General features: G+C 43.4%; 1 non-coding gene across 1 annotated transcript; it reads right to left on the bottom strand.

The window, feature by feature from the left end:
- Positions 1–3,984: 3,984 nt before the first annotated feature.
- On the bottom strand, positions 3,985–4,103 carry LOC145397906 (5S ribosomal RNA). Its single transcript, XR_013897043.1, has one exon. It is a non-coding gene; the product is annotated as a 5S ribosomal RNA (ribosomal RNA).
- Between the last annotated feature and the right edge of the window lie 22,470 nt (positions 4,104–26,573).

Consider the following 26,573-nt stretch of genomic DNA (forward strand, 5'->3'; position numbering starts at 1 on the left):
CATATAGTAAGTGTACTGTGGTGTGGGGGTCAGCATTGCAGTGTGGGCAATGTGGATTTTTTCATGAGTTGCATTTTGTGTTGGTTTTGTAGCAGGGAAAGGTGGTGGCGACATTGAAGTCTATAGTTATAATAGGTTTGTTTTCATATGATGTGAATGGGCTACTCTTACAAATTGAATGCTAAGTCATGGGTGCATAAAAGTTAACCCCTTAACCGTGGGGCGTCACTTTCGTGACACTTGGGAGCAAGGGATCATACTGCGGGGAATCACTTTTGTGATTCTATGTTATTTTGAATTCGCCCGGGCTTTTAAGGGGTGGCTTGTATCATCTATCAGTACTGCCAAAGTCCAACACTAGTCAGCACTCTTAATCTCATCTGTACTTCCATCCATTGTTGACAATTTAGCCATTTCTCCCCGTTCTTGACTCCCCTCCCTACCTCCCCTCCATTACCCTCTCCTCTCGCCTGCCCGGCCGTGATACGCTAAGTAAATCTTCCCTGGAATTTTCCACTGATTTCATCCATTGAAATAAGCCCTATGCCCTATTCTTATACCAAATAATATACAAAAAAGAAATAAGGTAAGTGAAAGTGCCATACACCTGGAATTGGCTAATTATCACCTGACAACACCTCACGTGCACTCGTTCGCTAATTTTCGCTGTTTATTTCCCCTTGAAATATGCCGTATAATCTATTCTCGTAATAAAAATATATATAAGTAGGGAAGGGAGAAGCCAAAGTGATATTTACATTCACCTGGAACTACCTAATTTATTATGTATTGTCTAGATTTCCTGCCAATCATTTCATAGCGTATATATTAGCAGCTGTCACCATGCTGAGAATGGCAGCACTGCATTTCCTCTAGGCAGGCTACCACTCACTGTATTCAGTTTACTGTCGTCTTTCAAGGTGAAAGCACGTTGGATTCGCGCATGTCAAATTCCACCGCTTTTTAACTCCATGCAAAGGGCCCTGTGACCTCTACCCCCTACTATACCTCGTGTGGAAAGAGAACATGAACTAGCTAATTTGTCAATGAAAATGATAGAGAGTGACTACGATCTTTCTGGTGAGTAAAACAGTGCAAGTGGAAATGTAAATAATGTGTAAACAGCAAGTGAAAGCAATGAATGTAAATATAAGTGAACAGTGGAAAATAGTTTTATAAGTTACTGCAAGTGACAGTGCCTAACACAGTGTAAATAAAATAGAAATGTAAATAATGTAAATAAAATAGAGAATGTAAATAGAAATGTAAATGAGTAGTAATATAAGAATACGAGTATATACCGGTATACTAGGAGTAATGAAAGTGAATGTTTCACTCTAGCATGTATGAATACTATGAGTTATAAAATTGACGGATTCACTCTCATCGCTAGTATACAGGACGAGAAAGTGAATGCTATGTATTTTACTGAAAGAGAAATTGAATGCCTACAGTGACAATAAACTATTACTGAAGGAAACTTATGGATAAAGACTGTAGATATATATAAGTGTTATTTAGTAATAGAAATATAAAGTGTGAGTGTTTTTATGAATAATAAATGACAGAACACCAGCGGCGAATGATCGGAAGTGGGAAGGTCATATGCGCTCGTAATTTTCATTGCTTTCACAGTTTTTTTTTTTTTTTTTTTTTGGAGTATGGATTCCAAACTATTTGAGAATCATAGAATAGTGTTTCTAGCGATAATATCAGGCTGTGGTAATCATATTACGAGTTGTTGGGAAGTGTAAAGTGGAGACTTCGTTACCCAACTTCAGAGATCTCCACAAGTCCTGTGGTACTTGACGAAGGCTCAACAAACATCCCAGCAGAAAGCTGAAGGTATGTGCCATATGCATATGTAATTTTAATATTCTAGGACTAATAACTGATTTTTGGTAAATATTTTTAAAGAATCTGTCGGAGCGCGAATATGCCCGCGGGACACACAAGTAAAAGCAAAACAAGCCCACGGTTTAGGGGTTAACAAAATCTTTTCACTTCTCTTATATACTATCATTAACCCTCCTCCTTTGTTTTCTTTAACATCCCTCATTTTTTCTGTTTTGTGTATTGATTCACTTACATCTATTTTGTTAATTTTCTGTTGTGTTTCTGTTAGGCAGATTATGTCATACTCTCTTTCTAACATTCCTTCTACTTCTGACATCTTTGTTTTTGTTAACCCTTGTATGTTCAGTAGTTTGAATTTCACTTCTTCTTTTAGGTCTTTTTCTTTCATTCTCTCTTTTAATCCTGCTGTTACATCTGTTCTCTCTTTTTTTCTTAACTTTCGGTTACCACTTACTTCTGCCTTTTCACATTTCCTACTAAAAAATTTTCTCTCACTAGTTTGCCTTTCCTGATGAACCATCCTCTTTCTCCTTTGTCTCTGTTTTCTTTCAGTTGTTGTCTCAGCTGTTTTTCCTTTTCTCTCTCTTTCAGTGTTAAATCAGGGACTATGTACATTTTCTTAATATTCCTCTTTCTTAGAGTCTTTCAGCTTCTTTGCATTTTTTATCACCTACCATTTCTTATATGTGCTTGACAGTTTTACTAAGAGTGGTGTTGGTTTCCTCCCTTCTAGCTCTCTGTCTTCACTCTTTCCTATCCTCACAGCATCTTCAATACTCACTTCATCTATGTGGAGCTCATTTCCCACTAGATCTAAACTCTAAACATATTGCTAGTTCCTGTTCTTTTCTTTCCTGTCCACTACCCTCTGAGTTTTCTGGCACATTAAAGATAATCATGTTATTTTTTCTTTTTTCTCTGTCTTCCCTTTCGTCAAACATTTCCTCAATTTTCTCTGAAATTTTCTCCTCAAAGTTTTCCATGAATTTGTCCCATTTTCCACTTAGGTTATCAGTCTTTGACTCTACTCCATTTACCCACTTTTTTATTTTCTGAAGTTCCTCTCTAAGTTTGCCTCATCTCCATTCACTCTAGTTTCTTCTTCCTTTCTGTCCAATATTGCCTCATCTCCATTCACTCCAATTCTTTCTTCCTTCCTATCCAACATTTCTGCAAACTGCTCTATCATCCTCTTAGCTTCATTATTCTCATCTTTTACCACTTCAACCTCAGCCCTAATTTTATCATTCTCTTTCAGGATCTTCCTAGCCTCAGAAGGTTTTTCTTTACTTTGTGTTTACACTCACTGCAGAACCACGGCATATCTTCATCATCTTCTAATAACTTGAGTAAGGTTTTTCCCACCTTTTCATACGATGAGTGGAACCAGCAATCACAGTCATCACATCTCTGGTTACCCGCCTCTTGCAGTGCCTGCATACATCCTTCCGTTTGCTCCTTCTCTCTTCTTCCACACAGTTGGCATATTTTTCTTCTTCATTTACATTTCCTTGGTGTCCACATTCTGTGCACATCTTTTTCTTTGCACCTCTTCCCTTGTTGCTTTCCAAAATCTCCATGATCTTCAAATTGCTTTTGACAGCTCTTTCTATTTACCCCGCCAGCTGACTTTTTTTTCTTTTTGTTTCTGTTTGTTTTATTTATAAATGACTTGCCAGACTATATAAAGAATCAGAGTGAAATATATTTGTATGCAGATGACACTAAGATCTTCAGAAAAATAATAACTAAAGACGACTGTGACAAGCTGCAAGAGGACTTGAATGAAATGAAATCATGGACTGAAAAATGGCTGTTAAGTTTTCATCCCGAAAAGAACAGATACGTGAGGATTGGAAAAACGAATGTTGAAGATGAAGACTATCATTTGACCATCTACATTGACAGATCCACAGTTGAGAAAGATATTGGAGTATTAGTTGATGATGGGTTGACCTTTTCAGCACATCTTTCTGAAAAAATTAATAAGACGAATAACATTCATCATCATTCATTGCCAGATGCCATGTATCCCAAATGGGGTGGCCAAGGGCTTAGAGTTAATTGTTTTACAGGGAGGGGCACTAATCCTCCGCCAACCCCACTTGACACGTAGGGAGAACGTTATGCCAACAGCATCTGGTGTTCCCAGGCAGTCACCCATCCAAGTACTAACCAGACCCAACGTTGCTTAACTTTGCTGATCGGACGGGAAGCGGTGTACTCAACGTGGTATGGCCGTTGGCATAGTGGGATTAATTAGAAGATCATTTGTTAGTTTGGATACAAAGATGTTTAAAGCCCTGTATATTGCTCTTGCAAGACCTCATCTGGAATATGCCAACCAAGTATGGAACCCACACTTGAATAAGGATATAGAAGCAATTGAAAACGTTCAGAGAAGAGCTACCAAACTTCTGTCACAAATGAAGGAACTGTCACATGAGGAAAGATTAAGGGCATTAAATTTACCAACTCTGACATACAGAAGATCACGAGGAGACTTAATTGAAGCCTACAAAATTCTAAGTGGAAAGTATGATGAGGACTGCAGTATGGGTATCTTTCAGATGCGAGAGGAGAGTACTACAGAGGGCAACTCTAAAAAGATATTCAAACCCAGGACAAGATTGAATATAATGAAATATTCATTCCCTTGTAGAGTAATAGATAAGTGGAACGGGTTGCCTGAATGGGTGATAGACTCAGATTCAGTTGAAATTTTTGAAAGGAATTAGGGTAAATATTGGAAAAACCAGGATCATTTCTATAACTACAAAGCACAAATTATGTCTACCACACAAAGCCATCGCATAAGAATTGTTGTGGTTCAAGGTCTGGAGTCACAGGCTCATTGGGCCTCATCCAGAAGGACATCTGTAAGTATCTGTAATTGCAGGCTGACAGTGCATATGTGTTTCTCTTAGACAACACGAATTTGAAGTTTTTAATTCTTGACAGTGGCCACCAAAATGCAACCTATTGGTAGTTTTGAATGCGGGGTTCCAAAATAGAAATATGTGAAACCTCCATTGTACAAAAGTTGAAAGACATTACTTCAGACAAGGCTGTGCAACCTGTTTCCAAGAATCCATTTTGGTGTTGGAGGTATATAACAAAGTAATGAAAAGCTTTTTTAGTTTATGGTGAATCAGGTTAGGGAATTGTCTAATGAAAGTCATTGCAAAATGTTTAATTTATGTGTGTGTGTGTGTGTGTGTGTGTGTGTGTGTGACTCTAGGCAAAAGCTTCAAGGCCTATCCGTAGGGCATATCCCCGAGGCCCAGTAGTCCTCCTACATCATCACTTCACCAATTCGGCATTAACACCCACCGTCCATGTTGAATACATGCTAGGTCTGTCTCATACAGGACTGGTGTATTGGTATTAGCAGGGGGGTTTCTACGACATGTCATCGGGTCTTCTGGTAGATAAGTAAAGCCTACTTTTTTATGAATTTCAAATCCATAAACTGTTCCCTTTCCCAGCGAGGATTTGAACTGGGGTCCGTTAGGACTGCAGGCCACCTCTCTCCCAATTGAACCACTCCCTCCCCCAATTAAAAGTATTGTAAGAAAAGTAAAATCATTTTATTGTTGTTCTGATAAAGCATCCTTGCCATTTTCAGTCACTGTAATTTGATTATTTTTATTCAGGAAAATGGAAACAAGAAATTTTGATTGAAAAAGAGACTGTCAATATGAATAGAAAGGGGTTGCATTTCATTCGTTCATTTTGTCCGTTTATAAAGGCTTCAGCATGCCGCATGGTGGCTTTCCCTGCTGCTCAGTTGATTGGGGGTAAAAAAAATCATTATCTGAATTCATAATGGAGTACACCCTTCTAAAGTTCTCAGTTATTTCTAAAATTTAAACACAGCTTCAACCCAAGGAGTTTGAACTTGGTAAGGTTGACACTATTGTAGTCTCAGTCTGTTATTGCAACTCTGTTTTCAGCATGGAAGGATGGCAAATTTAGACTAATTAAAAATAAAAGGAGTTTAGGTAGTGTAAATGTGTAAAATTCAGCTGCACTCTACCTTTTTGTTGGCTTCATAGGTCTGCAGTTCAAGCTGTTTTATGGTCCTGAAGGGCACAGATCTTAATGTCATGGTTTCCTTATGCTGATGATTTGTTTGCTTGTAAAGGCTCCATCATGCATGCATCGGCCTTGGTCACCTGATGGCAACTCTCTGCGCTGCTCGATTTCTTGCAGCCTTTCTGATCAGTTGCTGATCCTTGGTGTCACACTGATGTTGTCCCAGTCTATTTTTGGTGTACCTGTCACAATAGACATAGCACATTGCTGTTAGTTATTGAGTTTTAAGGCTCATAGGTGCATGGTTAGGTTGTGCATGCAGGACTTTTGACTAGACTTTCCCTTTCATTGTCATTTTTTCTAGTATTGCTTGAAGGAAATTATATGGTAATTTTCATTTATAGTTCACAGCATTGACTTGGCGGTGGTTTTTGCCCACTTTTAGCATATTTCCCCTGGATGAAATGTGATTAAGACAGTGCTGTGGCTCTACACCCTTTTTGTAACCTTTCTTTTTGTGACTAGCACCATAAAGTAGTGTTAATATCTTGCACAGGAACAGCTAATTGCCAGAACAAGAGTACAGTATTTTACTATTGGTTTGTTCTCATTCCATAATGCTTCCCTTAGTCACAAACTCCATTAGTTACAGGTCATTGTCAGATTAAAAATATGTTTTACTACTGGTCTGCTATCATTCCATAGCACTTCCAGTAGTCACTAGCATCATATGTTACAGGTTGTGCCAAATTAAGAGTGCATGTTACTGTAGGTTAGATCTCATTCCTTAACACTTCTAGTAGTAACTAGCACCATATGTTGCATAGCACCATATGTTACAGGTCATTGACAGAATAAGACATTTTTTCATTACTTTCACCATACCTTAGAGTTAATCTGTAGTCACAGCTTACCTTTCAAGATGGAGAGATGGCAGTTTTAGGCACCGTTACAGGGGAGAGCATAGATAAAGTCTTCTCACGCACCAGCACTTCACTCTGTGAGAGCCAACAGCCAAATGGTTAGCCTAACTCGTTGCAGACTCAGGTTTGATGCTTCATTCATTCTTAGTTCCATGTCAGTGAAGCATAATCCCCATATAAAATAACCACTTTGAACAGGGATTCATTTTACTTGAAGCTTCAGATCAGAGTCATCAGCTAGTATCTCTCTCCTTTCTACCTGTCTCCTTATGTAGGTGGGAATAAAGGTCAGAGTAATGATAATGATGATATTTGTCCTGGTTTTTTATCCCCCTTTTCCATGATTTAGATGGGGTTAGACCTATTTTCCCTCAGTGGATATTTTTTCCCTCATTTATCCATTTTTCCCCACACCTCTGTATCCCCCCCCCAGTGGTTTATTATACCCCAATGGACCTATTTTCACCCAATGACCCATTTTATTTCCATCCAAGGAGTTACTGTCATCCATGGACCTATTTTATTACCACTCAAGGTCTTTACTGTCATCCATGGACCTATTTTATTATCACCCAAGGTCATACTGCCATCCATGGACCTATTTTATTATCACCCAAGGTCATATTGTCATCCATGGGCCTATTTTATTATCGCCCAAGGTCATACTGTTATCCATGGACCTATTTTATTATCACCCAAGGTCATACTGTCATCCATGGACCTATTTTGTTATCACCCAAGGACTTACTGTCACCCATGGACCTATTTTATCACCCAAGGACTTACTGTCACCCATGGACCTATTTTGTCACCCAAGGACTTGCTGTCACCCATGGACATAGATATATTTTTTTTTATCACCAAAGGACTTACTGTCATCCATGGACCTATTTTATTTGCACTAAAAGGCTTTACTGTCTCCTATGGACCTATTTTATTTCCACTCAGGGTCTTTACTGTCATCCATGGACATATTTTATTTCCACTCAAGTTCTTTACTGTCTCCCATGGACCTATTTTTTTCCACTCGGTCTTACTATCATCCATGGACCTGTTTTATTTCACTCATGGATTTATTGTCATCCATGGACCTATTTTATTATCACTTATGGATTTACTGTCACCCATGGACCTATTTTATTTCCCCTGAAGGACTTACTGTCACCCATGGACCTATTTTATTTCCCCTGAAGGACTTACTGTCATCCATGGACCTATTTTATTTCCACTCAGGGTCTTTACTGTCTCCCATGGACCTATTTTACTATCACTCATGGATGTCATCCATGGACCTATTTTATTATCACTCATGGATTTGTCATCCATGGACCTATATTATTTCACTCGTGGATTAATGTCACCCATTGACCTATTTCACTCATGGATTTATTGTCATCCATGGACCTATTTTATTCAGTTATGGATTTATTGTCATCCATGGACCTATTTTATTCACTCACGGATTTATTGTCATCCATGGACCTATTTTATTCACTCATGGATTTATTGTCATCCATGGACCAATTTTATTCATGGATTTATTGTCATCCATGGACCAATTTTATTCATGGATTTATTGTCATCCATGGACCTATTTTATTCATGGATTTATTGTCATCCATGGACCAATTTTATTCATGGATTTATTGTCATCCATGGACCTATTTTATTCATGGATTTATTGTCATCCATGGACCTATTTTATTCATAGATTTGTTGTCATCCATGGACCTACTGTATTTTATTCATGGATTTATTGTCACCCATGGACCTGCTTTCATCCTTGCATATATTCCCTTCTTGGACTTACTTTCCACATAGACCTATTCTCCCTATTATGAAGCAACCGTATCTTTCATGGACCTATATCCTTCCTTGGAGCTGTTTTTGATGCTGGGTCTCTGTCTCTGTCTCTGTCTCTCTCTCTCTCTCTCTCTCTCTCTCTCTCTCTCTCTCTCTCTCTCTCGTATACAAAGGTCCTACATTTATTTCTTTGCCCCATAAAGGTAGAAAGGTGGACAGCAAGAGGAAGATATTTTAGCCTGCAGTCCACTAGGTTTGTATTTCAGATGAACCTTGAGTTGTAACTGCTACTAGTATACTACCCTCAGCAAACATACCTGCGACCCTATTCAGCCAGTCACCCTCCCCCTTCCTTTCATCATATCCAAACATACCAGTTTACATCTCTTCCCCAATGGTACTTCTGCCAGTTCTCTCACAGCACACTTTTCTCAGATTTGTTACACCTTGGGACCCAACAGTTCTTTGTACGCCTTTACTTGGCAAAGGATTCTCCTCTTGCAGCTTGTTTCCCCTAGCTCAGTGGCAGTGGAGCCTGCCTGTTGTATCAGTACCACCACATGAAGGCATCCCCCACCAGCACTGGTTTACACTTCCCAGACCAACACAGCTGATAGGTGGAAGGGCTGGTTGTGTAGGAACTTAAAGCATTTTTGAGTGATGGTATAGGGTGCTGAAAATGATTGACATTTCATAGGTAATACTGAAAGTTCATATGTTTATTTATTCATTTATTTATTTATTTTCTTTACAATACTTTACAGAAAATTGGATATTAAAGCAAATTTTGTGCATATAAATGCTGAATTGGCAGTGTCACCAAGTTTTCAGTTGTAGATGTCTGAAAAAGGTGTGAGGTATTGATACATATTGTTGGCATGTTGTTGAGGCCCCAGGTTCATCTGGAAGATAAACGTAGTGGACTGGAGGCTCAAATTGCTCTTCTGCAGCCCACCATAACTCATCCTGGGGATATGGAAATGGTTGAGGGATGTTAGTATAACCAGGCAGTGGAGCCACCTGGTTAATGTATCCATTGAGCATTGAGGTCTTACTGTACAAGGTGTTAAAAAAAAATGGTTGTCTACATATTTAAATAAAAAAAAATCATCAATGTGTGTAGGTCTGTAAGCATTTGTATGAATCCAGTATATTTCAGACGATTCTATAGTGCATCATTATCATAAAATGTATATTATGTGTGTATGAATTCTGTATGCATTTGTATGTACCCAGTATATTATTTCTGAAGCATGTGTTGTTCATCTTCATAAAATGTATATTATCATGGAAAGGCGTGAATGAAGACTGGGATGTGTGAAATCAATGGTTATCAGCAATGTATTTCTTTAGGCTGCCATGTTATACCCATACATTATACAATTGCTCAAGTGAATAATGCTGCATATTATAGAAAACTAATGGCTTTACATTTTAATTTCCACATGAATTCCATTTAATGCACAGCTGACATCTAACCATTTGTTAGTGTTGTGACCTAAGCGTAATTTAATATAAACCCAGTGTATTGATGGTTGAAATGGTCCCTCTGCATTCCACCATTCTTCTTTGGGGGGATTGGTAGAGAGTTGAAGAGCATTTGTATAATCATGCAGTATCCATTTTGTGGTCATTTTTTTTTTTCCAGGTTGAAGACAATCCATTGCTTAGAGTAATAGCACTCCAGTATTATATTTATAATTTTCTGTTAACTTTTTTTTCATCATCCAATTTGCTTTTTCCCAACTAAGGATGGAGTAAGGTTTAATTACCTTAATACTTGTTAATTGTGATATTGAAATGTTTTGGTAGCTGTGTTAGTGAAGTGTAGTACACTGTACTGTTTACTTAATTTTCCTAACACAAGAGCATAGAGAGAGAGGGATGTAGAGGTTTATCTGATTAGAGGACTGTGGTGTGCATTGTAAAACTGAGAGGAGTTTGGTGAATATAGGCAGAGAGGAGTACTTTGAGTGAAACTGAAGGTGAGAAGCTGAGAAAGAAGCAGTACCAGATGAATACTAGCTAAAGGTACTAGAGAGTTGGTTAACACTAAGAATCTCCTTGGTTACCAGTCATATCATACCTCTTTCCTGCTATCATACTCTAGAATCTCTCTGGTTACTAGTCAAATCAGACTTATTCCTGCTATCATACTCTTGAATCTCCTTGGTTACTTGTCAAATCAAACCTCTATTTCTTGCAATCAAGCTTTAGAATCTCCTTGGCTACTAGTCAGGTCACAACCTCTCCTGCAGTCACACTCTAGAATCTCCATGGTTATTAGTCAAATCAAACTTCTATTTCATGCAGTCAAGTTTTAGAATGTCCTTGGTTACTAGTCAAACTTCTGTTTCCTGCAGTCAGGTTTTAGACTTTCCTTGGTTACCAGTCAGATCAAACCTCTTTCCTGCAATCATACTATAGAATCTCCATGGTTATGAGTCAAATCAAACCTCTGTTTTCTGCAATCAAGCATTAGAATCTTCATAGTTATTAGTCAGATCAAACTTCTGCTTCCTGCAATCAAGCTCCATGTTGTTGGCATTGTTGACTTTTAAGTTAACTTCTCATCGTCAGAGTGGTGATGGATGGATTTAAGAAACTTCTCCATGGATTTCTTCCCTCCTTTTATTTCTGTCATAAATTTCATGGAACATTTCCTCTTTTTGCCTCATGTACTCTTTTTGAATTTATCAAAGTTATGTCCTATTTCTCTGATTGTTTATGGATGGATGGGAATAAAAGTGCAGTTTTAGGCCAAGTTAGATTGAAAGGAGCATATAACATTTTAACCCAGCCATTGAGTTGCGTTTGATCCCAGGAGGAAGCCAGCTCAACTCAATGCCGGTCCCAAGCCCGGATAAATAGGGGAGGGTTGGTGTCAGGATTGGGCATTCGGCCGTAAAAATTTGCCAAGCCCTGACACGGTATGGTTCACTACCGTATCGTATATCTTACTGAATATCAGGTGTTTTCATTGGCTAAATTGAGTAAATGTCCCCCACCCCCTCCCTCCCATCTGTATCTCTCTCACAGTCTCTTCGTGTGAAGTCTGGGTGGCTGGGTCGCTTAGATTAGTCCACACATACACACCCCGCCAGTTTCTGTCAATTTGATGTCGATCCGCCATGCGTGTGGTGGTTGTGTGGGGATGGACATCTTACGAGGGGGTCGCTAAGAAGGGGTCTTAAAATTGATGCCCTGGCCCTAGGGTGTACCGTGTGAACCCACAGCAGGCACGTAAGGTGAACGGCGAGATGTCACAAAGGTGGGACGTTCCGGCCATCACATGCACTCGGCCCTTGCGTGTGACAATCACGTGGTTGCTTGTTTTTTATTTTTTTCCATTGAATAATGTCTTTTCAATTTTGATTTTAATAATTTTTATCTAAAATGTTTATTATATGCCGTGTGGGTGTTGGATGTACCTGAGAGGACACTTTTGAGGCCATAACCTTTGGGCACAACAAACAATCGGGCTATATGCCATTTTCACCCTGCCTGGCACCATATCTGTGAGGTCATCAACATCTGAGGCATTGATGTCATTCCTGATGGTGTCAGACTTGTTGAATTGAGTATAGTCTGGGCCGATGTGTTGCTTGTTAATCAGGGCACCAGCACTTATCTGAATGTCATACGTGGGACGCTGATACATAGGCACATCCTCTCAGTCTTCACGTTCCCTTACACAGTTGGGCAAGAAACCCCAACCACCTGTCATGATTTAGATCTGTTTCATCCACATCTACATGCAGCACCTGATTATTCTGCATAATAATCCTAGGGTGCCTCCACTCTTTTAGGTTTCTAAATGGGTGAAATTGTTTTATATTATATATAATATAAAACATCCTCCATCCTACTTAATATGTGTCACCAAACGATAAGGTTTCCAAATTGGACGAACTTTTCCACATTAGAAAAGTAGGTTTCCAGATTGGACGAACTTTTCTGTATTAGAAAAGTAAGATGTCACCAAGCTACACCTTACAAAAGTATCTGCATAAAGGCCATGATATGGCTGGCTTGATTCGCTTGCTAAAACTCTTTTGATATAGATTATTTGGGTGGAAGGTGCCACGTGTGCGCGACCGGAAATTTGTTTGCGGCCGGCGTTCGATCCTGTTCTCAGTGTGAGCTCACCATTCTGCACACACCAGCTTCTGTTCTTGGTGTGTTTTCTTTGTCATACACATCAGTTCCTATTTGTGCATTTTCTCCTCATGCGCACCAGTTCCTATTGGTGTATTTTCTTTGTCACACACGCCAGTTCCTATTGGTGTGTTTTCTTCGTGTCAGTCACACCAGTTCCTGTTGGTGTGTTTTCTTCATCTCAGGCACATCAGTTCCTGTTGGTGTGTTGTCTTCTTCTCACACACACAAGTTCCTGTTGGTGTGTTTTCTCCTCACACACACCAGTTCCTGTTGGTGTGTTTTTTTCCCTCTCACATACATCAGTTCCTGTGGGTATGTTTTCTCCTCACTCACCAGTTCCTGTTGGTGAGTTTTCTCCTCACGCACACCAGTTCCTGTTCTTGGTGTGTTCTAAAGATCAAGATGAAGGTCAAGAAGAAATTGAAGGCTATATTTAATGGCTCCAGTTCGAAACGTTTCTCCTAAAATCAAACGTTTACTGCCATCAATCAACAAGCTTACTGCCATCAGTCAACACAGAGACAGACTAACATGTAAAACTGCAAGGCATATGCAATGATGATGGCAGCATGTCCAATGGTAGGGTGGTTGGGACGGGCATGGTGTGGGTCCAAGCAGCTTACCTCCTCGTGGTGGACCTGGGTAGAGTGATCTTCATGTATATATTGTTGCTTTAGCTCCAGGTTCATTGGAAGTATGAACCCTGTGGAGTGCAGCCTGAAATTGCCATCCTGCATCCCACAACCCTTGTTTGGGAGATGAGTTGAGGGATACTGAAATTGTCCTGCAGTCCACGACTCCCGTTTGGGAGATAAGAGTCAAGGGATGCTTAAATTGTCCTCCTCCAGCCCACAGGCTGTGGGAGATAAATCAGGGGGTGATTTTGTAGGTGGGCAATAGAAGCACCCACTTATATCAGTGTCACCACATGAAGGCATCCCTCTCGACCATATATTAGAACTACTAGAAGCCATCCATCCGTCCATCATCCAATCCTACATTGCCCCATGAGGAGTGTAGTAGCCTGGGGTTAGGCAAGTTGGTCCTGACATTTAGGATGAGAGTGACCAGCCTCATCTCTGAGTGGCATTGCTTGAGCAATAAACCCCAACATGAATGAAGATCACTCTAGCTGAAAGCTGCAATTGATAAACTTTGTCTACCAACACACAGTTACTTAGCGGCATTAAAATATGGTTGTTGGCATTAAAATGTATGCTTGGTGACATTGCAGTATATGCTTGGTGATATTACAGTATATGCTTGGTGACACAGCGAGGTTCTTAGTGACAGGTAGAGAGGTTTGGTGACATAAATCATTGGTGACATTACTAAGAGGTTTGGTGACTTTGCTTAGAGATTTAGCGATAAGAGGTACTTGGATTACTTTGTGGTTTGGTGACATCTTAAAATAATGGTGACATCCTAAGGCGAATCAGTTTCATTAAAAAAAAACAAACAAATAAATAAATAAAGAAAAGACTATTACACTCCATGCAGCAAAGCGTAGTGTAATAATATTGTATTTTATATGTACAGTACATGCTTGAGATGGACTTTATAAGTCAGTATGAAGGTACAGTATTTTGTCTCATTATACCTTACATTGCTTCTTTTTGGTGTTTTCTGTTATACTGCAAGGCCAATATTATGCGTGTTCTATTTTTCAGATATATTTTGTCTTGTTATACCACATACATGTTTGGTATATTTCCTGTTATGTCAGAAGCCTGTTATAATGCTTATTATATTTTTGTGATGTATGTTGCCTTGTTATACCTCGTATCGCTTATTTTGGAATATTTCCTGTTATAGCCTACCACAAGTCCAGTATTATGTTTGTTATATTTTTAAAATATATATTTTGTGTTATACCTCATATTGCTTCTTGTAGTATATTTTATTTATACCACAAGTCTGGTATTATGCTTATTATATTTTTCAGATGTATTTTGTTTCTTACCTCAAATAGCTTCTTTTGATATACTTCCTGTTATACCACAAATTTAGTCTCATGAACATAGCTGTGTGTGGATTATTTATCTGTATTATGGACAAAATTTACAGTGCTTGCAGCATTGCAACTCTGAATTTCTGGCTTTGTGTAGGTTGGCCATTATGACTGTGTAGGCTATGCTGTTTTGAAATCTGAAGTGTTTGCTAAGAGTAGTGTTCAGACCTGTGGAATACACGGGATGCAACTCTGACAGAGTGTCTTAATTGGGAGAAGAATTTAGAAAAGCTGAAAAATGCGTCCTGTAGCCATTCTCGTAGATGTTTTGCTGAGTTTTATGTTCAAAAATTGCTTGTGTTATGACTGTGTGGTACCTGATGCGAGAAAGTGTGTTGTGGTGTGAGAGGTTGCATTGCAGTTTGTGCATATTGAATTTTCTGAGTTGTTAGTTCTTTGATCTCAATGTGGGACTGAAACAGGGTTGTGTGATGTCTCCATGGCTGTTTAATATATACATGGATGGGGTTGTAAAGGAGGTGCAGGGTAGTGCAGTGGATGTGGGGGTGGCTCTAATGAATGAGGGTGAGATTTGGAAGCTTCTGGTTTTTCTGTTTGCTGATGATACAGTACTGTTGAGTGAAGATGATTGGGAGTTGCAAGGTTTGGTTAATGAATTTGGGACAGTGTGCAGGAGGAGGAATCTGAAAGTTAATGTAAACAAAAGTAAAGTTATGGTGTTTGAGAGGAATGAAGTCACAGAGTGTGCAGTGAGGTTGGATGGTTAGGATATGGAGAATGTGAGTGCATTCAAGTACTTGGGTAGTGTGTTGAGTAAGGATGGAACTTTGGGGGATGAAGTGCGTGAAAGGGTACAGCAGGGAAGGAAGGTTGTTGGTACACTGAAAGCAGTGATGAGAAATAGGGAGGTGAGTATGGAAGTTAAGAAGTCACTGCATGATAGTATTGTGATCCCTACCCTGACGTATGGAAGCGAGGCATGGACCTTGCAAGAGGGGAACAAGTCAAGAGTGAGAGCAGTGGAAATGAGTTACTTGAGAGGAGCATGTGGAGTGACAGGTTGACGAATGAAGAAGTGAAGGAACGCTGTGGGGTGGATGTGGATGTGGTTGAGAAGATTAGGAGAAATACACTGAGGTGGTCTGGACATGTGAAGAGAATGGAGAATGAAAGACTGACTAAGAGGGTGTATGTAGGTGAGGTGGAGGGAGGGAGAGGGAGAGGTAGACTGAGGATAAGGTGGAGGGATGGATTTGAGAGGTATATGAGGGAGGGAGGGGTGAGTTGGGGGGAAGGCAGTCGAATGGTCGGTGACAGAGCGACTTGGAGGCGTTTTGTCTGCGGCCACCCTTTGCGGGATTAGGGCGTCGGGCTATAGATAGATAGATAGATGGTATTTCGTGTTGGCATTGTAGCAGGGAAGGGTGGTGATTGTGTTACATTCTGGTTAGATGTAGTCTTGTCTTTTGGGGTTGGATAGTTTCTTAGGGGTGTTGTCTGGTGGAGGTTTGTGAAGGGTGTTATTTGGTTGAATGTTTTGGAATGCTGTGGTGGCTGTGTGTGTGTGTGAAATATTGTGCTGGGTGGAGAAAGAGGTATGTTGGTGAAGCAATTTGTATAGTGTTTGGTGGTTTTCCTCTTTGTTTCTCTGTGGTGGAAGGTGATGCAACATATAGTTGCAGGGTTGAGAAGAGTGTTAACCTGAAATGATGAACTGTCTCTCTCATAATTATGATCCTTGTGTGGGAGGACTTTTGTTTTTTGATAGAAGTGATCTGACTTTGTGGCCTTTTTGCATCCAGTCATTATTCCAAAGGCTTGTTTTGTGTTGTTGTAAGCTTTTCCATTTTTGTGCCATTTAAATGGGGGGTTCATCTTGTGCTAGTTTAAGTCACTGTTCTAATGAATTGTTCATAGAATGTTTTCAAGACATTGACTTTATGATATGCCTTTGCTCTGATGTTATCAATGTATTGAGAAAAGGTCATGTGTGCCCTTAGTAGATCTTAGAATTTTAGGTGTCTTTCCAGTGGGAGTGGTTGCTTGAGTAGGGTAACGTGAGGGTCTGTTTGAGGTGTTTGTCTCGATTTGGGTGGATGATCGTTTATTCGGTTAGTGTAGCAGTCATTTTATGTAAGCTTGTGTGAGTATACCATATGCACTGTTGGGGATTATTTGCTAACTCTTGAGTTTGTGTTATGAAGCAATTGCTAAGTTATTGGGACTGAATAGGGAAGTTGCTGGAGATCAAGCAGCATGGAGAGCAGACATTAGGTGCCCAAGGCCGACACATGCAAGCCTGTTGGACCCTTAATATCTGAGACAATGTATTTTTTATTTCATTATTTTTTAGATGGTGAAAAAATATACTTGAATGAGTGAAAGTGAGAGGAGGTATTGTAGGCCAAGAATGCTGATGGATAATGATGAACGAGCACTGTTTACAAAAACAGTTAAAGATGGTGGGGCTAGGGAATAGACTGGGTTGAGTTGATTGGATAAAGTATGTATGGAGGAGCATATGATAAAAGTTTAATATCTCATATTTAACTTTCTTAAACTTTTGTCATCCGAATGAGTTGTTTTCATTGTAACGTGAAGTGTATCTGTTTAAGAAGTAATCCCTCCAATATCCGACGTAATAGAGCCATAGGCAGGTCCGGATAGTGGTCCTGTCCGGATATTGGGCCCCAGCTTATGGACTTGTACTTATGGACCCTAACTCAGAGAAACACCTATACAACTCCCTCTGGACATCTTAACACCTATTTAAGATCCAAGTCACACCAATAAGGCACATAAAAGACTGAAATAAATGCAAAAGAAGCATAAAATAAGGTTTTAGAGGTAGGTTCATACAATATTCAACATTCTGGGTACTTACAAGTCCCTGGCTCCTGGACTGGTAGTTATGGACCCTAACCTAGCCTAACTCAGAAAAACACCTTCCTACTGCACGTGCATAGCTCCTAACACCCTATTCACACCAATAAAGGACATTAAAGAGTGAAATGAGGTGTTTGAGGTAAGTATAGTATGGAAAAAAGTACAGTATGAAACATTCTGCCTACTTACAGCAAGTCCATGGCCGTCTCGATGAATAACCACTTCCTCTCGGACTCTGACAGTAAGAAGGATTTCCTGAAGCACTTGCAGTACACTGTTCATGAAGTCTTGCACTGAACTTAGTCAATTGCACTCAGAAGTCCGTTCTCTTCACAGTGCGCACTCTTGTCTAACTTATGCTCCATTGTAACTTACTAAGTGTTGCACTCTGCACTTTAACTTTTCCCACTCTTCTAACCATTTTCTAAAGCAAAAACAAACAAGTCTATTTACGTTAAATGTTTCAAAATTGTCTTCTCACTCACAACTGTAAATCCTTAACACAACAGACTTTTTTTTTCACTGCACAACACTAAATTCCCGTGTGGTCTAGTGGAGAAGTTCTTGCTGTTTTATCACTGTCAGAGTCCGAGAGTATCACTGGCAGGTGACCTAGGGGTGCGTCGCTGGGTCGTGGTGATGGCGTACCCACTGCAGACGACTCTGAAGACAGACGCAAACTCATGTCGAGCGGCGACTCCACCGTGGCTGATGTGCTGGGCTGTGGCTTGGAGCATGAGGGCCTGTCTTGGGGAGGCAACGGAGTGGAGCCAGGGCTGGGCACAGCGGGGGTCTCGGGCCTGAAAAAACTGTCAATCGTTGATTGACGCAAGGAACGATGATTCTCACGATTGATGATGCGCTGCCTGAAAGCGCGCACTTCCTCCACAAGTCCCAAGGGCCCCATCTCCCTGTCGCAGTCCGGGTGTTTCAGGTAGTCGAGAACGAACTCTAGGTGTTCCTGGAGTGCGCTCAGCTTGGGGATGGCTGGAGTAGTGTCATGCTGAGAGGAGTCTGCATCATCGTCGCCGTCCTCGTCGGAATTTTCAAGCTGGGTACTGACACCTGCAACTGAAGATGCGATCTCGATATCAGACAATGTCTGATACCCAGGATCGCCCTCGTCGTCATCCAACCACTCACGCACATCGTCCACATCAACATCGTCGCCATGTGTACGTAGCCGTGCTTGGAAGTCATCCACGTGAAAACCTAGAAAATCGTACTCCACATCCGTTCCGAGAAGCAGACGAGACCAACCATTTTCTAGAGTCTTGACAGGGACTTCCTTCCATACACTGGCCCAGTTGTAGATTGCAGACTTGATGTTGTAGCGGTGAAGGTTTTCCAAAGTCTGCTGGCCTCGTGTGTCCTGTCCCTCCCTGCACTTGTCCTCGTCCTCGAGAACAACCATCACCTCGTCCAGGAACTTCCTTCAGTATAGGCGCTTTGTTGCCACGATCACTCCCTGGTCCATTGGTTAGATGAGAGCAGTCGTATTAGGTGGCAGAAACATGCACCTAATCCGGCCATTCTCAGCCACAAGTCCTTGTCGCACGGGTGGGGAGGTGCATTGTCGAGGAGAAGGAGGACCTTTATCTGGTCGCGCGGGATTCCCAGTGTCTTCGTCTGGTAATGTATGACCTCCTTGACGAAGTGGCGGTGGAACCAGTCTTTGAAGATCAGGGCTGTAAACCATGCCTTCAAAGAATGGTACCAGACGACAGGAAGGACATCCATCACCCCATGAAGACATCGAGGCTGCTTTGCACGGCCAACAATAACGGGCTTAAGCCGGTGCATGCCGTTAGCATTGGCACAACACAGAGCAGATATCCGTTGCTTGGAGAGCCTGCGGCCAGGTACACGCTTCTCCGTCTCCTCGGCTAGAGTGTTCATTGCCAAAGAGCGATAGAATAAACCAGTTTCGTCAGCATTGTAGACTTGACCGAGAGTGAGGCCCTCCCTGTCAATCAAGCCCTTCACCTTGTGCCGAAACTCGTCAACTCCATCCTCGTTAGCGTCCAAAGCTTCGCCATGAGCTTTACAGTTGGTAAGGCCATGCCGTAACTTGAACACGAAGAGCCAACCCTCGGATGCCTTGAAGTCTAGGGCGTTGTGAAGCCTGGCGAACTCCTCAGCAGCAGCCTTCAGCTCCGTACCACGTACCATCACACCAGCAGCACGTTGCTGTCGATACCAAATCAACGTGGAGTGGTCAATTTCAGCAAACTTGGGAGTAAACATCACCTTCCTCTCCACGTTGCGTTTGCTTCTCGACGAGAAGTCACCCATGTACTGCATGAGTTTGTCTCGAGATCTCTTGATATCGAACAAAGTAGATCGGGCCAGGTTGAACTTGCGAAGGATGCGGGAAGAAGACCACCCCGCATCTACTTTCTCCAATATCTCCCGTTTCTTCTCCAGAGTCAACACCACTCTCTTCCTCTTCTCAGGCGGTGGGGCCATCATCACACACATTAATAAGAGGCATGAGAGCAGCAGGAGTGCCTGCAGCAGGTAAGGCACCACCACAAAAGCGAGCACGTGGGCAGCCATGACGACGAGCGTGCACTCGCGACGAGAGACAGGCGGAAAGTGGGCAGGATGCAGCGGTGCTCTGTCGGACGTCAGAGGAATGACGCGCCACAAGAAAGCTGCCCCGCGCTGCACGCGCCAAGTTCAAATTACGGGCGGGAAATCCCCCCCGCCCCCCCGAATTTTGGGCGGTTTTCGGACCATTTTGGGACTATTGGATCCCGGGACGATTATGTCTGGTTAGTGGGGATGTTCGGATATTAGAGGGATTACTGTACAATATACATCTGCCTGTGAAGTTTAATATAGGATTCTTGGGCTTGAATAGTGACGTGTAAGTATCTGGTTCTCTTCATTACTAATTTTGTTCTCTTCATTACTTATTCCACTTTTATGTTTCCTGTCCTTGCACTCTGGACCTCACTGTACTCCACCCTTAAGTGGGAAAAAGAATGTGCGATGGTAACAATGATTAACTTTAAAGTGTCAGGCTTTCGTGTCTTGGTAATATCCTTTTCAGTTTGCTCTTGCTGCAACATGATTGTTTTTTTCAACTGAGGAATGTCTTTAATTATGAAGGTTTTTAGCAGCACCATATTGTTTTATTCAACTTAGGAAAGGTTTAATTATGAAAGTTTTAACTGAAGCTACATTAAATCCTTCAATGTAAAGAGCTTATCCCAAGATGGAATATAAGACTAATAATAATAATAATAATAATATTAATTATTATTATTATTATTATTATAATAACACTGTGACATGAAAATGACGTCATCTTGCTCAGTGGGTTAATATTTATAATAATTGTTTTAGTAGATCTTTTCAACTATTATGGTACACTGGTATGCAGATGTTATTTTTGTTGTAACATAAGTACAGTACCACACTGGTCTAATTAATGCAGTTTATGGTTCACACCTTCCATAATAGACAAATATCTTTACATGATTATTTTACTTTGATAACTTCTGTTAATATTGTTAGCACTGTATTGTACATACGCGGACATGAGTACTGATCTAATTAAAGGTAATAATAATGCAGCAATGGCTTGCAAATGCCAATAATACAGTTTAGGAGAGTTTTTAAAATAAAAAAAAGGAAACTTTCTGCATTTGTGCATTACTGTGCACCAACTCCTTAAAGTATCATCAGTCAGGTGGTTGATAGTTGTACAGTAAGCATTATTTATTTATTTTTTTCATCCAAGTATTTGTGAATGAATTTTGTTAACGAAAATTAATTCTTGCTGTATTAAAAATGCCTTTGTCAATTTCTCCCTCCACCTTTTGCCCTCTTCCCCCACCTCTTCACTCTCCCTCTTCTCCTCATCCTCTTCCCATCTTACTCTTACCCTCCCTCCTCCCTCTGCCTCTCCTCCCCCCCTCCTGCTACATCCTCTCCTTCCATCTTCCCTCTTCCTCTCCTCGTGCTCTTCCTTTCTTTCCTTCCTCCTCCTCCCTCTTCCTTTCTTTCCTTCCTCCTCCTCTCTCTTCCTCTCCTCCCCCTCCCTCTTCCTCTCTTTCCCATCCTTCTACCTCCCTTTTCATTCCTTTCTCCCTCTCCTTCTTCCTCTCCTCCCTGTCCCTCTTCATCTCTTCCCCATCCTTCTACCTCTCCTTCTCCTTCCTCCCCTCCCCTCCTCCTCCTGCCTTTCCTCCCTCTTCCTGTTGTTCCCTCCTCATTCCTCCTGTCCCCTTCCCCTCATCTGTCTCCCTCTCTTCCGTCTTCCTCTCCTTCCCTCCTTCCCATTCATGTACCTCTCCTCCCTTTTCTGCTCATCCCTTTCTCCTCTCCTTTTCTCCTCCTCCTTCCTCCCCTCCTCCCTCTTCCTTTCTTCCCCTTCTTACCTCCTCCTCCTCCCTCCTCTTCTCCCCTTCCCTTCCTCCTCCTCTTTTCCCCTCCCCCTCCATCTTCCTCTCCTCCCCTCTGCTACCCTTCCCCTCCATCTTCCTCTCCTCACTCTCTCTCGAGCTTTTCCTCTCCTTCCCTCCTCCCTCTTCTCCTCTTCCTTCCCTCCCTCTTGCTTTTCCTCTCCATCCCTCTGCCCCTCCTTCCCTCTTCTCCTCCTCCTCTCCTTCCCTCTTCCCTATTCTCCTCCTCCTCTCCTTCCCTCTTCCCTATTCTCCTCCTCCTCTCCTTCCCTCTTTTCTTCCTCCTCTCCTTCCCTCTTCTCCTCCTCCTCTCCTTCCCTCTTCTCTTCCTCCTCCTTCTTGCTTTTCCTCTCCTTCCTCTTGCTTTTCCAATCCTTCCCTCCTCCCCTACCCTCCCTCCCTCCCTCTTGCTTTTCTTCTCCATCCCTCTTCCCCTCCTCTTTCCTCTTCCCTCTTCTTCTCCTCTTCTTCCTCCTTTCCTCCCCCTCCCCTCCCCTCCTCCTCTCTCATGCTCTTCCTTTCCTTCCCTCCCTCTTCTCCTCCTCCTCTCCCTCCCCTCCTCCTCCTCCTCTCCCTCCCCTCCTCCTCCTCCTTCCCTCCCTTTCTCCCCAGCCTCCTCCTCTTTTCCCCCTCCTCCTCCCACTTGCTCTTCTTCTCTTTCCCTCCTCCTCTCCCTCCCTCTTGCTCCTCCTCTCCTCCCCCCTCCCCTTCTCCTCTCCTTCCCTCTTCCCCCTTCTCCTCTCCTTCCCTCTTTTCCTCCTCCTCTCCTCCCCCTTTCCACCCTTTCTCTCCCCCCTCTTGCTTTTCCTCTCCTTCCCTCCTCCCTCTTCTCCTCCTCTTCCTCTTTTCCCCCCTTTCCTCCTCCTCCTCTCCCTTCCCTCCCTTGCTCTTCCTCTCTCTTGCTCTTCCTTTCCTCCCCCCCATCCTCCTCTCCCTCCCTCTTACTCTTCCTTTCCTCCTCCTCTTTGCTCCCTCTCCTCTCTTCTCTTCCTCCTCTCCCCCCCTCCTCCTCCTCTCCTCTCTTCCTCCTCCTCCTCCCCTTCCCTCCCTTGCTCTCCTTCCCTCCTCCCTCCCTTCCTTCTCCTCTCCTCCCCCTTCCCTCCCTTCCTCCTCCTCTCCTCTCCCTTCCCTCCCTTCCTCTCCCTCCTCCTCCTCTCCTTCCCTCTTCCCCCCTCCTCCTCCTCTCCTTCCCCTTCCATCTCTTCCTCTTCCCCCCTCCTCTTTCTTGCTCTTCCTCTTCCCCCCTCCTCCTCTTTCTTGCTCTTCCTCTTCTCCCCACCCCTCCTCCTCTCCTCTCAGCAAGAATTAAATAAATTATCGTGCTGGCAAGAATAAAATGGGTTAATAAGCCTATACCATTTTATTTTGTCTACACATAACATAAGGTACATGAAAGTAATTGGGAAAAAAAAAATTACTGTGAAGGGGGAGGTAGAAAAGGGAGAGGAAGGGGAGGTTGGAGAGGAGGAAAGGGGGGTAGAACAGGAAAGGAGGAAGGGGGTAGAAGAGGAGGAATGGTGGGGTAGAAGAGGAGAGGAAGGGAGGGGGGTAGAAGAGGAGGATATCAAGAGGAGTAGAAGAGGAGGATATCAAGATGGGTAGAAGAGGAGGAAGGGAAAGGGGGTAGAAGAGAGGAAGGGAAAGGAGGCAGAAGAAGAGAGGAAGGGAAAGGGGGCAGAAGAAGAGAGGAAGGGAAGGGGGTAGAAGAGGAAGGGAAAGGGGGTAGAAGAAGAGAGGAAGGGAAAGGGGGTAGAAGAAGAGAGGAAGGGAAAGGGGGTAGAAGAAGAGAGGAAGGGAAAGGGGGTAGAAGAAGAGAGGAAGGGAAGGGGGTAGAAGAGGAAAGGAAAGGGGTAGAAGAGGAGAGGAAGGGGGTAGAAGAGGAGGAGGAGAGGAAGGGGGTAGAAGAGGAGGAGGAGAGGAAGGGGGTAGAAGAGGAGGACAGGAATGTGGGGGTAGAAGAGGACAGGAATGTGGGGGTAGAAGAGGAGAAAGGGGGGAAGGAAGAAGAGAAGAGGAGGGTAATGGGGAATAGAAGACAGAAGGGGGGGGGGTAGAAGAGGTGAGGTAGGGAGAGATAGAAGACGTGAGGTACGGAGGGGTACAAGAAGAGGAGAGCAAGGTGGGGGCTGAAGAGGAGGAGAGCAAGGGGGGTAGAAGAGAAGGAGAGCAAGGAGGGTAGAAGAGGAGGAGAGCAAGGGGGGTACAAGAGGAGAGCAAGGGGGAGTAAAAGAGGAGAGCAAGGGGGAGTAAAAGAGGAGAGCAAGGGGGAGTAAAAGAGGAAGAGCACAAGGGGGGGTAGAAGAGGAAGAATGCAAGGGGGGGTAGAAGAGGAAGAGCACAAGGGGGGGTAGAAGAGGAAGAACGCAAGGGGGGTAGAAGAGGAGGAAAAATATGAAAGGATAAAGGAGGAAGGGGGGTACAAGAGGAAAGGAAGGGGTGGTACAAGAGGAGATGAAGGGGGGTAAAAGAGGAAAGGAGGGGGATAAGACGAGAGGAGGAGGGGGGGTTAGGAAAGGAATGGAACTGGGGTAGAAGAGGAGAGGAAAGGAAGGGGAGTAGAGGAGGAAAGGAAGGGGAGTAGAAGAGGAGAGGAAAGGGAGGTAGAAGAGGAAGGGAAGGGGAGTAGAAGAGGAGGAGAGGAAGGGAAGGGGGGTAGAAGAGGAGGGGTAGAAGAGAAGAGCAAGGGCGTTAGAAGAGGAGAGGAGGGCAGGTAAGAGAAAGGGAGGTAGAAGAGGATAGCAAGGGGGGCAGAAGAGGAGAGGAAGAGGGGGTAAAAGGAGAGGAAGGGGGATAGATAAGAAGAAAGGGGGGGTAGAAGAGGAGAGGAAGGGGGTAGAAGAGGAGAGGAAGGGGAAGTAGAAGAGGGAGGTAGAAGAGATGTAGGGAGGGGAGTAGAAGAGGAGAGGAAGGGGGTGGAAGAGGAAAGGAAGGGAGGGGGATAGAAGAGGAGAGGAAGGGGGGTAGAAGAGGGCAGCAAGGGAGAATAGTAGAAAGCAAAGGGGGGGGGTAGAAGAGGGAGGGGAATAGAAGAGGAAAGGAAGGAGGGTGGAAGAGGAGGAGAGGAAGGGAGGGGGGGTATAAGAGGACAGCAAGGGGTAATAGAAGAGGGAGGAGAGGTAGAAGAGGAAGGGGGGATAGGAGAGCAAGGGAGGTAGAAGAGGAGAGCAAGGGAGGTAGAAGAGGTGAGGAAGGGGGGGGTAGAAGAGGCGAGGTATGGGGGGGTAGAAAAGGAGAGTAAGGGGGGATAGAAGAGAAGGAGAGTAAGGGAGGATAGAAGAAAAGGAGAGCAAGGGGGGTAGAAGAGAAGGAGAGTAAGGGGGGATAGAAGAGAAGGAGAGTAAGGGAGGATAGAAGAGAAGGAGAGTAAGGAGGGATAGAAGAAAAGGAGAGTAAGGGGGGGTAGAAGAGAAGGAGAGTAAGGGGGGATAGAAGAGAAGTAGAGTAAGGGGGGATAGAAGAGAAGGAGAGTAAGGGGGGATAGAAGAGAAGGAGAGTAAGGGGGGATAGAAGAGAAGGAGAGTAAGGGGGGATAGAAGAGAAAGAGAGTAAGGGGGGATAGAAGAGAAAGAGAGTAAGGGGGGATAGAAGAGAAGGAGAGTAAGGGGGGGTAGAAGAGGAGGAGAGCAAGGGGGGGTAGAAGAGGAAGAGAGGGTAGGAAAAGTATGGAGGGGTAAAAGAGGAAGGGCGGTACAAGAGGAGAGGAAGGGGGGTAAAAGAGGAAGGGAGGGGGGGGTAAGAAGAGAAGAGGAAGGGGGTTAGAAAAGGAATGGAACGGGTAGAGGAGAGGAAGGGGGGGTGGAAGAGGAGGAAGGGGGAAGTAGAAGAGAGGACAAGAAGGGGGGAGAAGAGGAAGAGGGGGTAGAAGAGGAGGAGAGGTAGGGGGGGTAGAAGAGGAGGAGAGGTAGGGGGGGCAGAAGAGGAGGAGAGGTAGGGGGGGTAGAAGAGGAGGAGAGGTAGGGGGGGTAGAAGAAGAGGAGAGGTAGGGGGGTAGAAGAGGAGGAGGGGAAGGGTGGCAGAAGAGGAGGAGGAGAGGAAGGGCGGTAGAAGAGGAGGAGGAGAGGAAGGGGGGGTAGAAGAGGAGGAAAAGTAGGGAGTAAAAGAGGAAGGGGGGTACAACTGGAGAGGAAGGGAGGGGGGGGGAAGGAGAGGAGAGGAAGGAGGGTTAGAAAAGGAATGGAAGTGAGGTAGAAAAGGAGAGGAAGGGAGGAGAGGACAGAAGTAGAAGAGGAGGAGGAGGGAACACACGAGGAGAGGAAGGGGAAGTAGAAGAGGAGAGGGAAGGGTACAAGATGAGGAAGAGAAGTTGTAGGTGTGGAAGAGTATCAAGAAAATGGTGGAAGCAGCTGAAAGGAAGAAGTGAGGAAGGGGGGGATAGACAAGAAGGAAGGGGAGTTTAGAAGAAGAGGAGAGGAAGGGGGTACAGGTAGAAAAGGAAAAGAAGAAGGGGGGAGGGGCAGAAGAGGAAAAGAGGAAGGGGGGAGGGGTAGAAGAGGAAAAGAGGAAGGGGGGAGGGGTAGA

The sequence above is a fragment of the Coenobita brevimanus genome, chromosome 43 (assembly GCF_032717465.1).
Source record: "Coenobita brevimanus isolate Jiangsu-jjx chromosome 43, ASM3271746v2, whole genome shotgun sequence".
NCBI classification, from domain to species: Eukaryota; Metazoa; Arthropoda; class Malacostraca; order Decapoda; family Coenobitidae; genus Coenobita; species Coenobita brevimanus.